The sequence below is a fragment of the Schistocerca americana genome, chromosome 6 (assembly GCF_021461395.2).
Source record: "Schistocerca americana isolate TAMUIC-IGC-003095 chromosome 6, iqSchAmer2.1, whole genome shotgun sequence".
Taxonomy (NCBI): domain Eukaryota; kingdom Metazoa; phylum Arthropoda; class Insecta; order Orthoptera; family Acrididae; genus Schistocerca; species Schistocerca americana.
Genome location: NC_060124.1, coordinates 473,348,952 through 473,362,490, shown reverse-complemented (window position 1 = coordinate 473,362,490; position 13,539 = coordinate 473,348,952).

Sequence of the window (13,539 nt, the reverse complement as noted above, 5' to 3'; positions counted from 1 at the left end):
CTCCCGCGAGACTCACATTCTCATCTTGTATGTGCACACACTACGTCCGTACTGTCCCACCCCAACACACTCATTACTCGTGAAAGACATTCTTTCCAAGTCCCGCAAGAGTTGGGGGAATATGAGTGCATCTGCACAGAAGAACAAGGTCATGTTCGAAAGAATAGGCACCATATCCATATAAATATATAATTCTGGCAATACCGGCCACGGCCTTCTTCTTCTGTACAGATGCACTCATATTCCCCGAACTCTTACGGGACTTGGAAAGAATGTCTTCCACGAGTAATGAGTGTGTTGGGGTGGGACACTACGGGCGTAGTGTGTGGACATACAAGGTGAGAGTGTGAGTCTCGCGGGAGGTGTGAGCGAGATAGTCCCTGCAGTCGCACTATCCTCTGTGTCGTCGTTGGCTCAGACGGATAGAGCGTCTGCCATGTAAGCAGGAGATCCCGGGTTCGAGTTCCGGTCGGGACACACATTTTCACCTGTCCCCGTTGATATACACTCCTGGAAATGGAAAAAAAAACACATTGACACCGGTGTGTCACACCCACCATACTTGCTCCGGACACTGCGAGAGGGCTGTACAAGCAATGATCACACGCACGGCACAGCGGACACACCAGGAACCGCGGTGCTGGCCGTCGAATGGCGCTAGCTGCGCAGCATTTGTGCACCGCCGCCGTCAGTGTCAGCCAGTTTGCCGTGGCATACGGAGCTCCATCGCAGTCTTTAACACTGGTAGCATGCCGCGACAGCGTGGACGTGAACCGTATGTGCAGTTGACGGACTTTGAGCGAGGGCGTATAGTGGGCATGCGGGAGGCCGGGTGGACGTACCGCCGAATTGCTCAACACGTGGGGCGTGAGGTCTCCACAGTACATCGATGTTGTCGCCAGTGGTCGGCGGAAGGTGCACGTGCCCGTCGACCTGGGACCGGACCGCAGCGACGCACGGATGCACGCCAAGACCGTAGGATCCTACGCAGTGCCGTAGGGGACCGCACCGCCACTTCCCAGCAAATTAGGGACACTGTTGCTCCTGGGGTATCGGCGAGGACCATTCGCAACCGTCTCCATAAAGCTGGGCTACGGTCCCGCACACCGTTAGGCCGTCTTCCGCTCACGCCCCAACATCGTGCAGCCCGCCTCCAGTGGTGTCGCGACAGGCGTGAATGGAGGGACGAATGGAGACGTGTCGTCTTCAGCGATGTGAGTCGCTTCTGCCTTGGTGCCAATGATGGTCGTATGCGTGTTTGGCGCCGTGCAGGTGAGCGCCACAATCAGGTCTGCATACGACCGAGGCACACAGGGCCAACACCCGGCATCATGGTGTGGGGAGCGATCTCCTACACTGGCCGTACACCACTGGTGATCGTAGAGGGGACACTGAATAGTGCACGGTACATCCAAACCGTCATCGAACCCATCGTTCTACCATTCCTGGACCGGCAAGGGAACTTGCTGTTCCAACAGGACAATGCACGTCCGCATGTATCCCGTGCCACCCAACGTGCTCTAGAAGGTGTAAGTCAACTACCCTGGCCAGCAAGATCTCCGGATCTGTCCCCCATTGAGCATGTTTGGGACTGGATGAAGCGTCGTCTCACGCGGTCTGCACGTCCAGCACGAACGCTGGTCCAACTGAGGTGCCAGGTGGAAATGGCATGGCAAGCCGTTCCACAGGGCTACACCCAGCATCTCTACGATCGTCTCCATGGGAGAATAGCAGCCTGCATTGCTGCGAAAGGTGGATATACACTGTACTAGTGCCGACATTGTGCATGCTCTGTTGCCTGTGTCTATGTGCCTGTGGTTCTGTGAGTGTGATCATGTGATGTATCTGACCCCAGGAATGTGTCAATAAAGTTTCCCCTTCCTGGGACAATTAATTTACGGTGTTCTTATTTCAATTTCCAGGAGTGTATATCAACGCCCGTGAGCAGCTAACGGTATTAATGTAATTCTAATCTCATTCTAGACGGTTGCAGGTCATGAACTGTGTCTGTTCTTTCGGACATGTCCGAAAGAACAGACACCATATCCATATAAAGTTATATAATGTGGCTGAATTTCATGTTTGTAGTGGCTTTTCTCGCGCTTACATTTATCTGCGGTATTCCAATGTTAATCTCTTAAAAAAGTTACTGAGACAAAAGCATTCCAAAAATTTCAGTACACTATATTAATTGGTGCTGCAATCTTTTCCAGTCAGTGTTTATCATACAGCAGTTAAATGGGTAGAAGGTCAAATATTTATAAATGCTGCTCAAAATGCAACCACGTGTCTAAAAATACGAACTGTAGAAAACGGCGGGAACTGCAAATGACGATCTCTAGTGCACATTCCTTCAATCTAAAATCAGTCACTAGACTAAAGCAACGACTAAAAAACATGATGTGTTCGTAGGTACTCTATCCTCTACGTACAACCTACCCAACTGCCCACTACGAGGCTGAATGCCACGTGGCGGCATTGCGGGCAAGTGACGCGGTAGGGAAAGTGTATAAACGGTGCAGACACTGACTGGGAATCATTCTAGCCAGGACCCAGGCAACCAGTCAGGAAATCCTGAGACATAAGGGTCTTATAAAACGGGCAAATTGTAACGGCCCTGCACCTGGGAGCGAGTATTTCAGGAATGATGATGCTGGTTGCTGTCCGCGTGGTACTGTCGTGAGCATCTATGGAATGTGGTTGCAGGGTGGTGTAAGCCTAGGTTCCCCTACAGGGTGTTGGACCCCCAAATCTCGTAAGAGAACATTGATATCCGAAGCTTTCCCGCCCTGTAAAGCGTGATAGGCGGAGATATGTGGCAGATCTGATGACAAAGTACAATGCTGGTGTAGGTACGAATTTTTCGGAGCTCACTGCCCAGCACACATGGTTTAATATGCAGCTCCGCATAGGAAGAGATTTGGGTGTTCCATGTCCACTCTACTTCATCGTCAATTATGATTGCAGTGGACGCGGGATCAAAGACATTGGGCCGTGGATCAAAGGAAACATGTCGCTCAGTCGGAAGAATGACATTATCCAGCAAACGGTTGCTCGGAACGCAGACCGCGCCGCGAACGCTGTATTAAACTTAGGGGCATTCCACCTGGACTTCCATGGGACGTTAGGTAATGCGGTGGACTTCGTTCACAATATTGTGGACCAGCCGCACCCCTTCATACTGGATGTCTTTCCCGACAGCGGGATAACTGCCCGTTCCACGAGGTCAGAATTGTGCTACAGCGGTTTGAGGAGTATGATGGAGAAATCCCATAGATTTATTGATTGGCGATTCCATAGAGTTCTGTGTGCACAACGATCATATGATAAATAAAATTATATGGAAGGTCAGCATTGGCCGTAATTTTGATGGTTTATTAACAACAAAATCGATTTTCGTTCACGTAATGATCATCTTCAGTGCTGGACGTTAAACATTTCACATAGCGATCACTGAATAAGAAAAAAAGACGACAAACGCACCTGAGTGTAAACCAACTGCTGTTAATAACATACCTTTAGCGTACAAATTGAAGCTCGTAGGTACTGGTGTCTAGTTATTAGCAGTAACAGGAGCTATGAAACGATCACTATAACTGAAGCTGCTATTTACATTCACCTCTACAACGTCCTTGCAAATCATTAATTAAATATTTCAAATTTAAAATTGTACATTAAAAACGCGTAGCAAAAAGGAAGGGGTAAATGCACATCTTGCCACCGTACACTGGCGTGTTATTTTCAAAACAATTTTAAAAAAACATTCAAGAATAAAAATCAACAGGTAAATTATAAGGTGCCAGATTACAGGACTAGTAAAAAAGAAAAATAAGCAAATAACATGACATCAAATATAACAGAATTTGTTATAGCACAGTAACCGCCATCTAGCGTGGGAAGTTCTTAATTTACGTAAAATATTACGTTGAGAACAACCAGTCAAATACATAAATAGTGGTGATTGTACAATATATGCCCCAATGTAACAGGTGAAAATGTCATGAAACCCAATATTCTTTAAAAATTTTTTATGGCGCAGACTAACGATTTTTTATCGCATTTAACGACGTGATGATCAACACATCTCATTCGTCCCGTTTGGACATAGTAACACATTATAACTCTTTCTGAGGCTAAATTACAAAAACATCGTAATAATGAAAATCAGAATGATATATAAGCACATTGTAGAGGTGAATGTAAATAGCGGCTTCAGTTATTGTGATCGTTTCATAGCTTCTGTTACTGCTAACAACTAGACACCAGTGCCTACGAGCATTAATTTGTACGCTAAAGGTATGTTCTTAACAACAGTTGGTTTACACCCAGGTGCATTTGTGGTCTTTTTTTCTTATTCAGTGATTCCTATGTGAAATGTTTAACTTCCAGCACTGAAGATGATCATTATGTGATCGAAAATCGATTTTACTGTTAATAAATCATCAAAACTATGGCCAATGCTGACCATCCTTATAATTTTCGGCACATAGGTGTCTCGGCCAACAATTTCACCTGATGTAAACCCGATGGAACAAATCTAACACGCTATCTGTTGCCAGATCAGCGACCGCAAAATAACTGGCCGTAATTTACGGTAACTGGGAGACCTGAGCGTAGGAATCAAGTGCTATATACCTCCAGGAACCTACCAATGTCTTGTCGAATGCGTAACACGCAAAATCGGTGTTGTAATACGTTCCAAAGGTGGACCAGTACGCTATCAAGCATAGTGCTCATAATACCTTGGCCCATCAGCAATTAATTAAAATGGAAATCGGTAGTATAGGTGAATTCAGCAGCGAGGTAGGGTGCAGAATGTTTGGGGAAAAAATCTGGAAAATTTACACTAACTACATCCGTGAGCTGACGTTATAAGCGGGTTTGGCCTCACAGCCAGTATAAAATAAAACCATTTCACTTGTAGCCAAATGGAGCCCAGCGAGCTGACCAATAAAAATGTTTCCAAGTGTGCCACGGTTGCCAGTGTTCCAACTTATGATTTAAGTTGGCAATACTTCCAACTTCTGAGTTTGACGTGATCGCGGCAACCTGTAGGCCAGCCAGCACGAAGGAGACGGTGACAGTGCGGACCGAGGAGGAAGCGGACAGTCGTGACGGTTCTCCTCGCAAACAGACTACCGCAGCTGGTTTGGTGTGTGCCCTTACGTTTATGCTCTGAAAGATTGTATAAAAAATGGTTCAAATGGCTCTGAGCACTATGGGACTCAACGTCTGTGGTCATCAGTCCCCTAGAACGTAGAACTACTTCAACCTAACTAACCTAAGGACATCACACACATCCATGCCCGAGGCAGGATTCGAACCTGCGACCGTAGCAGTCTCGCGGTTCCGGACTGAGCGCCTCGAACCGCTAGACCACCGCGGCCGGCAAAGATTGTATATCTGACGTCGGTTTCATGCTGGGCCTGTACTATGGAACAGTGTGCATTTGTGGTGTGTGTAGCGAGCCTGGGCAACGCTTATTCTTTGTGCTAAAAGGTACAGTCATATTTGCTGAGAACCATCTTTGATCGTAGTGAGCTATATTGACACCACCGATAGACCGTGTTCCTGCATTAAAGCACAAAGGGTTAACAATCAAGCCGCACTTGCCGGCCTGTCTTAAGTAAAGTATATTTCCCTCAAGGAAATTGTGGTTTTTACGGCACAGTTAGTAATAACTGGTCAATTTGTTAATAATTAAATCATTAATTCTTCAGATTATGATTTTTGATTGCTGTATTACGTGCCAGTCTTTCTTTTTTTTCTAATATTGTCTTCTGGACTCGCTGTTACTGTCAAACTTGTTTTAAGTTACTGAAAGACATTTTGGCTAAAGCTGTCTTGAAGAGAGCTTATTTTCGAATTGTTTTGTTGACTGATTCATATTCGTGAAGGCTTAATTGTCGTAAATAATTCTGACTTGTTCTAAAATTCATATTTCTTTGCGCTGTGAGTCCATGAAAATTGGCTTTCGCGTGTTTAGTGGGATATGTTAAATTAAATGAAAGTTTCGGTAAATGTTTCATGTAAAATGTATTATCCAAGCTCAATCAATCGCTCCACCGTTTTAATGCTGATACTTCAGTACTCTGCAATACAAGAAAACAACAAATGGCATGCCCGTATTAAAAATGTTATACACAAACAAAAAGAAAAGACTTTTTTGCTCCTCACTCGTACATGTTAACCTTATTTTCCATTTTTGGCTTCGTTTTTTACAATGATTTCTTGCAAAGTCCGAGGATTAGCGAAGTGCGTTCAGATCCTCGCTGTTCAAATGGCTCTGAACACTATGGGACTTAACTTCTGAGGTCATCAGTCCTCTAGAACTTAGAACTACTTAAACCTAACTAACCTAAGGACATCACACACATCCATGCCCGAGGCAGGATTCGAACCTGCGACCGTAGCGCTCGCGCGGTTCCAAACTGTAGCGCCCAGAACCGCTCGGCCACTCCGGCCGGCATCCTCGCTGTTGTAAATGTAAATACCATATGGCTAGGGCCTCCCGTCGGGTAGACCGTTCGCCTGGTGCAAGTCTTTCGAGTTGACGCCACTTCGGTGACTTGCATGTAGATGGGGATGAAATGATGATGGTAAGAACAATACAAAACCCAGTCCCTCTGTGGAGAAAATCTCCGACCCAGCTGGGAATCGAACCCGGTCCGTTATGTATGACATTCCGTCGCGCTGACCACTCAGCTACCATGGGCGGACACGCTCGCTGTTCACGCGGTATAATAATATCCTCACCGGCATTACTATCAGCAAATTCAGATTTCTGCAACTGATGCAGTTAACTGTTTTTAAGTACTATCTGAAGAGAGCTCCATGAATTAAAACTGTTTGCCGGAACGAAACTCGAACTCCGGACATTTACCTTTCGCGGGCAAGTGCTCTATCATCTGAGCTAGCCAAGCACGACTCACGCCCCGTCCTCACAGCTTTACTTCCGCCAGTACCTCGTCTCCTACTTTCCCAACTTCGCAGAAGCGCTCCTGTGAACCTTTCTTCCAGGAGTGCTAGTTCTGCTGTGAGGACGGAGCGTGAGTCGTGCTTGGGTAGCTCAGATGGTAGATCACTTGCCCGCGAAAGGCAAAGTTCCCGAGTTCGAGTCTCGGTCCGGCACAAAGTTTTAATCTGCCAGGAAGTTTCATATAAGCGCACACTCCGCTGGAGAGTGAAAATCTCATTCTAGCTCCATGAATGTCCAATAAGATCTTTAGAATATTTCAAAGCGGTGCAATAATCTGCAACTTGCTTTAAAGAATCAAAAGAGTAAAACTGTCAACTTTACAAACACAAAAATGTAGCACCCTATAACTATAATATTAGCGAGTCATAGATAGAATCACTCAACTCATGTGCCACATTCGGTGTAACAGTGCCACACAGGTTAAATCGAAGGCAAAGCGAGTAGCAGACTTCAGTTTTTTTGCAGGATACTGGGAACTGAAATGCATCTCGATGTCAGCTTTCTTACAAAATACTAGTATGACCCATTCTAGACTACTCATTATGTGTGTTCGAGATGAAGGGCATATTGTAATTATTACAAAAAAAGACAGCACGAACGGCCACAAGGTTTTCCACTAACAGGCATGCTAATAAACTTGAACTGGCGACTGAAGATAGACGTCAACTACACATGAAACCTGGTAGCATACACTCAAGGTCGATTTTGATCCGATGACGGCATGTGCTCCCTGAGTTGTAGTGAAGGACCTGATAATGGTATCAGCATCATCCGCGAACAGATAGCGTAGTGGCATGGCTACCAGAGCACCATCTGCGTTTACTCGATAGGAAATACAGACAGAAAGCTCATTGCGGAGCCGTCCGGTGTTGCCGAGCGGTTCTAGGCCTTTCAGTCTGGAACCGCGCGACCGCTACTGTCGCAGGTTCGAATCCTGCCTCGGGCATGGATGTGTGCGATGTCCTTACGTTTAAGTAGTTCTAAGTTCTAGGGGACTGATGACCTCAGATGTTAAGTCCCATAGTGCTCAGAGCCATTTCTCATTGCGGTGCAAACATGTGAACCACACTCTTGATGCACTCATCATTCCTACAGCCAACTGAGGAAGTTTCAAAGGAATAAAATTGTGGCCTTCCGAGTGGAGGATGGTCTTTTCGGAGAACTGCCACACAATTTGGACATGCTGCGTCAGTTGCGCAACGTTTCTGATACCAGTGGTCTCTGGAATGTCTCGTCACACCCTTAGACGAGGTTCTGGAAGACCACGCGATACAGAAGCCCACCAGGACCATCGTATTTCAAAGGCAGCAGTGGCAGATCAAACAGCTACAACAGTACAAATAAGAGTGACACGCCCGCTAAACCCGCTGGGCACAACAGGTAATTAGGATTGTGGAAAGGGTCAAATAATGATGGGGTCAGTTTCAACTTCTAACAGAAATTTATAGTAATTTAATAACACTTTTACAACCAAAGCGACACATACCCGGACTTTTACCGTAGGCAACTCTTTCACGGCTGAAGGCCTCCAAACAAGAAATCTTAACAAATCAACAAGATAAAATTCCAATTAAGATCGCAATAAAATAATAAAAAAAACATATGCAATGTGCAATACCAAATGGCTGAAGGCCAGAGTTAAGTTTCAAAATTTTAGAAAATATTACCATAGACTTTTAAAGCCAGAAGGCCACAATGTTTAAAAACAATAAATTTTAGAAATCAACAAGATAAAAATGCAATTAAAGAGGAAAATAAAATAAATTTAAAAAAACATATCACGGCTAAGTGGAAAGCCTCAAGGCAAAGCAGGTGCAATACCAATGGCTAAAGGCCACATTTAAGTTTCAAAATTTCAAAATAAATTACCATAATCTTTTAAAGGCAGAAGGCCGCAATGTTTCAGCTTGAAAGATAAATTTAAGAATTTTATTTTGCTAAATTTTTAAAAAAAAGAGAAAAAATAAACATATGCCTTAAATTTTAAGCAGCTGAAAACATATAACTAAACACCGGTGGCAGAACCTTCCAGGGAGGTCGGTCTGCCCTCGTTCACTTAGGCGAGACGGGTGGTGAGCCCAACTACACTTGATCCGTCGGAACCCAACCAGGAGACAGCCACGGACCGACCGACACAACGACTTGCTTGCCATCAGTCATTACATGAGCACTCAAACACAAACGGTTACGAACGTGATAATCCACAATGATATATGTAATAGTATTAAGCTATCAAAACCTTTGGTACTTGAAAGCATTACTCAACTTTGACATCCTGGGACGGTGAGCAACGAAGGTCGTAGAGATCGGACAGCCCCACACACGCTCCGACACTGCGGAGGGACCGGCAGCGGACCCAGCCGACCGTGCCGCACGTAGATATCCTCCCTGGTCCGCACCAACCGACAGACTGCTCTCAGAATGCCGACAACATCTCCAATAGTCATCAGTGGAAATAACACCAACTACACGTACAACCTAACAAACACTTGCACGAAGACCTTGACGATACGCAATAGCAACTAAACACGCACGAAGACAAATTGGGAGCACACACACACACACACACACACACACACACACACACACACACAGCCGACTCATGAACGATCGGCGAGCCCAAACGTGCCGTTCGGTGGGGAGACCGACCGACGATCCACCAAGACCGTGGCCCAGCTCCAGTGATGCTTGGCGGCAATGGTCGGGCGAGCCATGTCGACGCAGACCTCACTGCTGCTCCAACCCGACTGCACTAGTGCCGCACTGCCACACCCCGACTGATAGTTCCAGACTGCTCTCCAGACGATTTCCAACTGAGTGGCAGACCCGAACTCACAACCCGAACTCGCTTACGACAGACGGTAACCGGAAGTAATAGCAGTCAAGCAAAGATACTACGAGAGGGAATATATCGATTCGCGCTGCTAACGCCGCTCACGGTCAAGCAAAGCAGCAACTCAGTGACAGCAGTAATTTAAATTAACATAGTGAGGTGTAAGTATGTTAAAAACAGGGTTTAAAATACATGATGGTGGGAACACGAGCCACGCACAGCTCGGAGAGGTCTTGTGAGCCCAGACGTGTCAGCGCAAACTGTTACGAAGAGGTTATTAGCACTGGTACTACGGGCACGCACAACTCTAGCGCGTCCTCCACTCAGCCACAGTATCGGCGAGTACGGCTCGACTGGTGCCGTCAGAGGATGACTTGGAAGGTGGAATAGCGTGTCGTGGTCTTCAGCGATGAAAGAAGATTCTGCCTGCATGCAAGTGGTGGTTGTTTGTGTCAACAGCGTATACATGGTGAGCAATGTCTCGTAGAGTGCAAACGTCCAGAACACAATGGCTCCACCCCAGGCCTTATGGTCTTAGGTGCGATCACTTAAATCTCTCTTACACCTTTGGTGTTTATGAAGGGGACAGTAGCAAAAATGGTTCAAATGGCTCTGAGCACTATGGGACTCAACTGCTGAGGTCATAAGTCCCCTAGAACTTAGAACTACTTAAACCTAACTAAGGACAACACACACATCCATGCCCGAGGCAGGATTCGAACCTGCGACCGTAGCGGTTGCGCGGTTCCAGACTGTAGCGCCAGAACCGCTCGGCCACCAGCGGCCGGCAGGGGACAGTAGCCAGCAATTGATACGTACAGAAGGTTGTTACTCTACTGGCCATTAAAATTGCTACACCACGAAGATGACATGCTACAGACGCGAAATTTAACCGACAGGACGAAGATGCTGTGATATGCAAATGATTAGCTTTTCAGAGCATTCACACAAGGTGCGCGCCGGTGGCGACACCGACAACGGGCTGACATGAGGAAAGTTTCCAACCGATTTCTCAGACAGAGACAGCATTTGACCGGCGTTTCCTGGTCAAACGTTGTTGTGATGCCTCGTGTAAAGAGGAGAAACGCGTACCATCACGTTTCCGACTTTGATAAAGGTCGGATTGTAGCCTATCGCGATTGCGGTTTACCTTATCGCTACATTGCTGCTCGCGTTGGTCGAGATCCAATGACTGTTAGCAGAATATGGAATCGGTGGGTTCAGGAGGGTAATACGGAACGCCATGCTGGATTCCAACGGCCTCGTATCACTAGAAGTCGAGATGACAGGCATTTCACCGCATGGCTGTAACGGATCGTGCAGCCACGTCTCGATCCCTGAGTCAACAAATGGGGACGTTTGCAAGACAACAACCATCTGCACGAACAGTTCGACGACGTTTGCAGAAGCAGGGACTATCAGCTCGGAGACCATGGCTGCGGTTACCCTTGACGCTCCATCACAGACAGGAGCGCCTGCGATGGTGTACTCAAAGACGAACCTCGGTGCAAGAATGGCAAAACGTCATTTTTTCGGATGAATCCAAGATCTGTTTACAGCATCATGATGGTCGCATCCGTATTTGGCGACATCGCGGTGAACGCATCTTGGAAGCGTGTATTCGTCATCGCCATACTGGCGTATCACCCGGTGTGATTGTATGGGGTGCCACTGGCTACACGTGTCGGTCGCCTCTTGTTCGCATATACGGCACTTCGAACAGTGGACGTTACATTTCAGATGTGTTACGACCCGTGGCTCTACCCTTCATTCGATCCCTGCGAAACCCTACATTTCAGCAGGAAAATGCACGACTGCATGTTGCAGGGCCTGTACGGGCCTTTCTGGATGCAGGAAATGTTCGACAGCTGCCCTGGCCAGCACATTTTCCAGATTTCTCATCAAATGAAATCGTCTGGTCAATGGTGGCAGAGCAACTGGCTCGTCACAATACGCCAGTCACTAGTCTTGATGAACTGTGGTATCCTGTTGAAGCTTTGCGGGCTGCTGTACCTGTACACCCCTCCCAAGCTCTGTTTGACTCAATGCCCAGGTGTATCAAGGCCGTTATTACGGCCAGAGGTGTTTGTTCTGGATACTGATTTCTCAGTTCTAGTATAATATATTTGTCCAATGAATACCCCTTTATCATCTGCATTTCTTCTTGGTGTAGCTATTTTAATGGCCAGTAGTGTAGATCCGTGCTTTTGCCAATCTTGCAACAGGTAGCTGATATGTTGTTCCAAAAGGATAATGCTCGCCCACACACTTTCTGTGAAGCTCAACCTACTCTGATAGACGGGCAGCAACTTCCCTGGCCAACACGATCTCCGGACATGTCTCCAATCGAGCACATGCAGGATATGATGAGACGAGAAGTGACTCGTGCGAATCGCCAAGCAACAACTCTTACGTGAACAGGTCGAGCAGGCGTGGAATAACGTATCCCAGGACAGTAATCGCCTTCTGTACGATCCACTTGATGCCAGAATCAGCGCCTGCAGTGCCACCCGCGGCGGCTACCCCACATACTAATATGGATGTTTCAACACCAGCCGATACGTGATACCTCACAACCACTTGTGCTCTTGATCTGCAAATGTAATAATTTCATATACTCTGCATGCACTGTTGCAACAATAAATCTTGAGTGAACTAGAAACCTCTACAAGAATGGACTAATTTTTTTCCGGAATGTTGAGTTGGGTTATTTGGGGGGAAGAGACCAAACAGCGAAGTCATCGGTCTCATCGGATTAGGGAAGGAAGTGGAAGGAAGTCAGCCGTGCCCTATCAGAGGAACCATCCCGGCATTTGTCTGGAGCGATTTAGGGAAATCACGGAAAACCTAAATCAGGATGGCCGGACGCGCGATTGAACCGTCGTCCTCCCGAATGCGAGTCCAGCGTGCTAACCACTGCGCCACCTTGCTCGGTTCCGGAACTGTATTTTCAAGAACCAGTATAACTTGTGGAATCTAGCAATATAATGCACGTTCTACGCATTGCTCCTGAAGGGACCATGAAGGCAAGATTAAATGAATTACAGGACAACAGAGACGCATTCAAGCACTCATTCTTCACGCGCTCAATAAGCGCAGAGTTTATCGGGCTATGAGATGGATGTATATGCTTAACGATACATATGATCATTTCCTGTGTGGATGGTTGAGTGGCTACTACGTCGACGTGATGTATTACACGTTCAACCCATTTTAAATCAGAGCCATTTTTTTTACCTTTTTTACTTTCAAAGACCCATTGCTTGATGAATGCCTTTCATCATGTGGGGAGGAATTATTTATTTATAACTCTCGCTTGATAAAAGCAGAAGGCGGCGCCTCCACTGGAAAGCACAGAGGAGCGGGCTCGCATTTTTCCGGGTTTCTTATTAACAGGGAACACGGTGTTAGTCGTCGCTTTCGGTGGCTGCGTTCGCCTTAGATTAATCACGGCGCCCTCCGGCAGCAGATTAATTAAGGATCCGGACATTTTTTTGCTCGAAGGCTCCGGAATCTGATCTCAGTTAATTGGAGACTAATAAAGCGACTCGCCCTGGGAAAATACATCCAAACTTCCGGAAAGGCCGAAGCAACGAGTGACGGGATTTTTCAGAGATGGAACACAGACCGTTAAGCTGCGCACAGTTTGCTTAATTTAACGAAGCGAGCCTCGCTTGGACAGCAAAACTGCCATGTATTAGATCACACTGTAGGCTCTCTTCCCCCT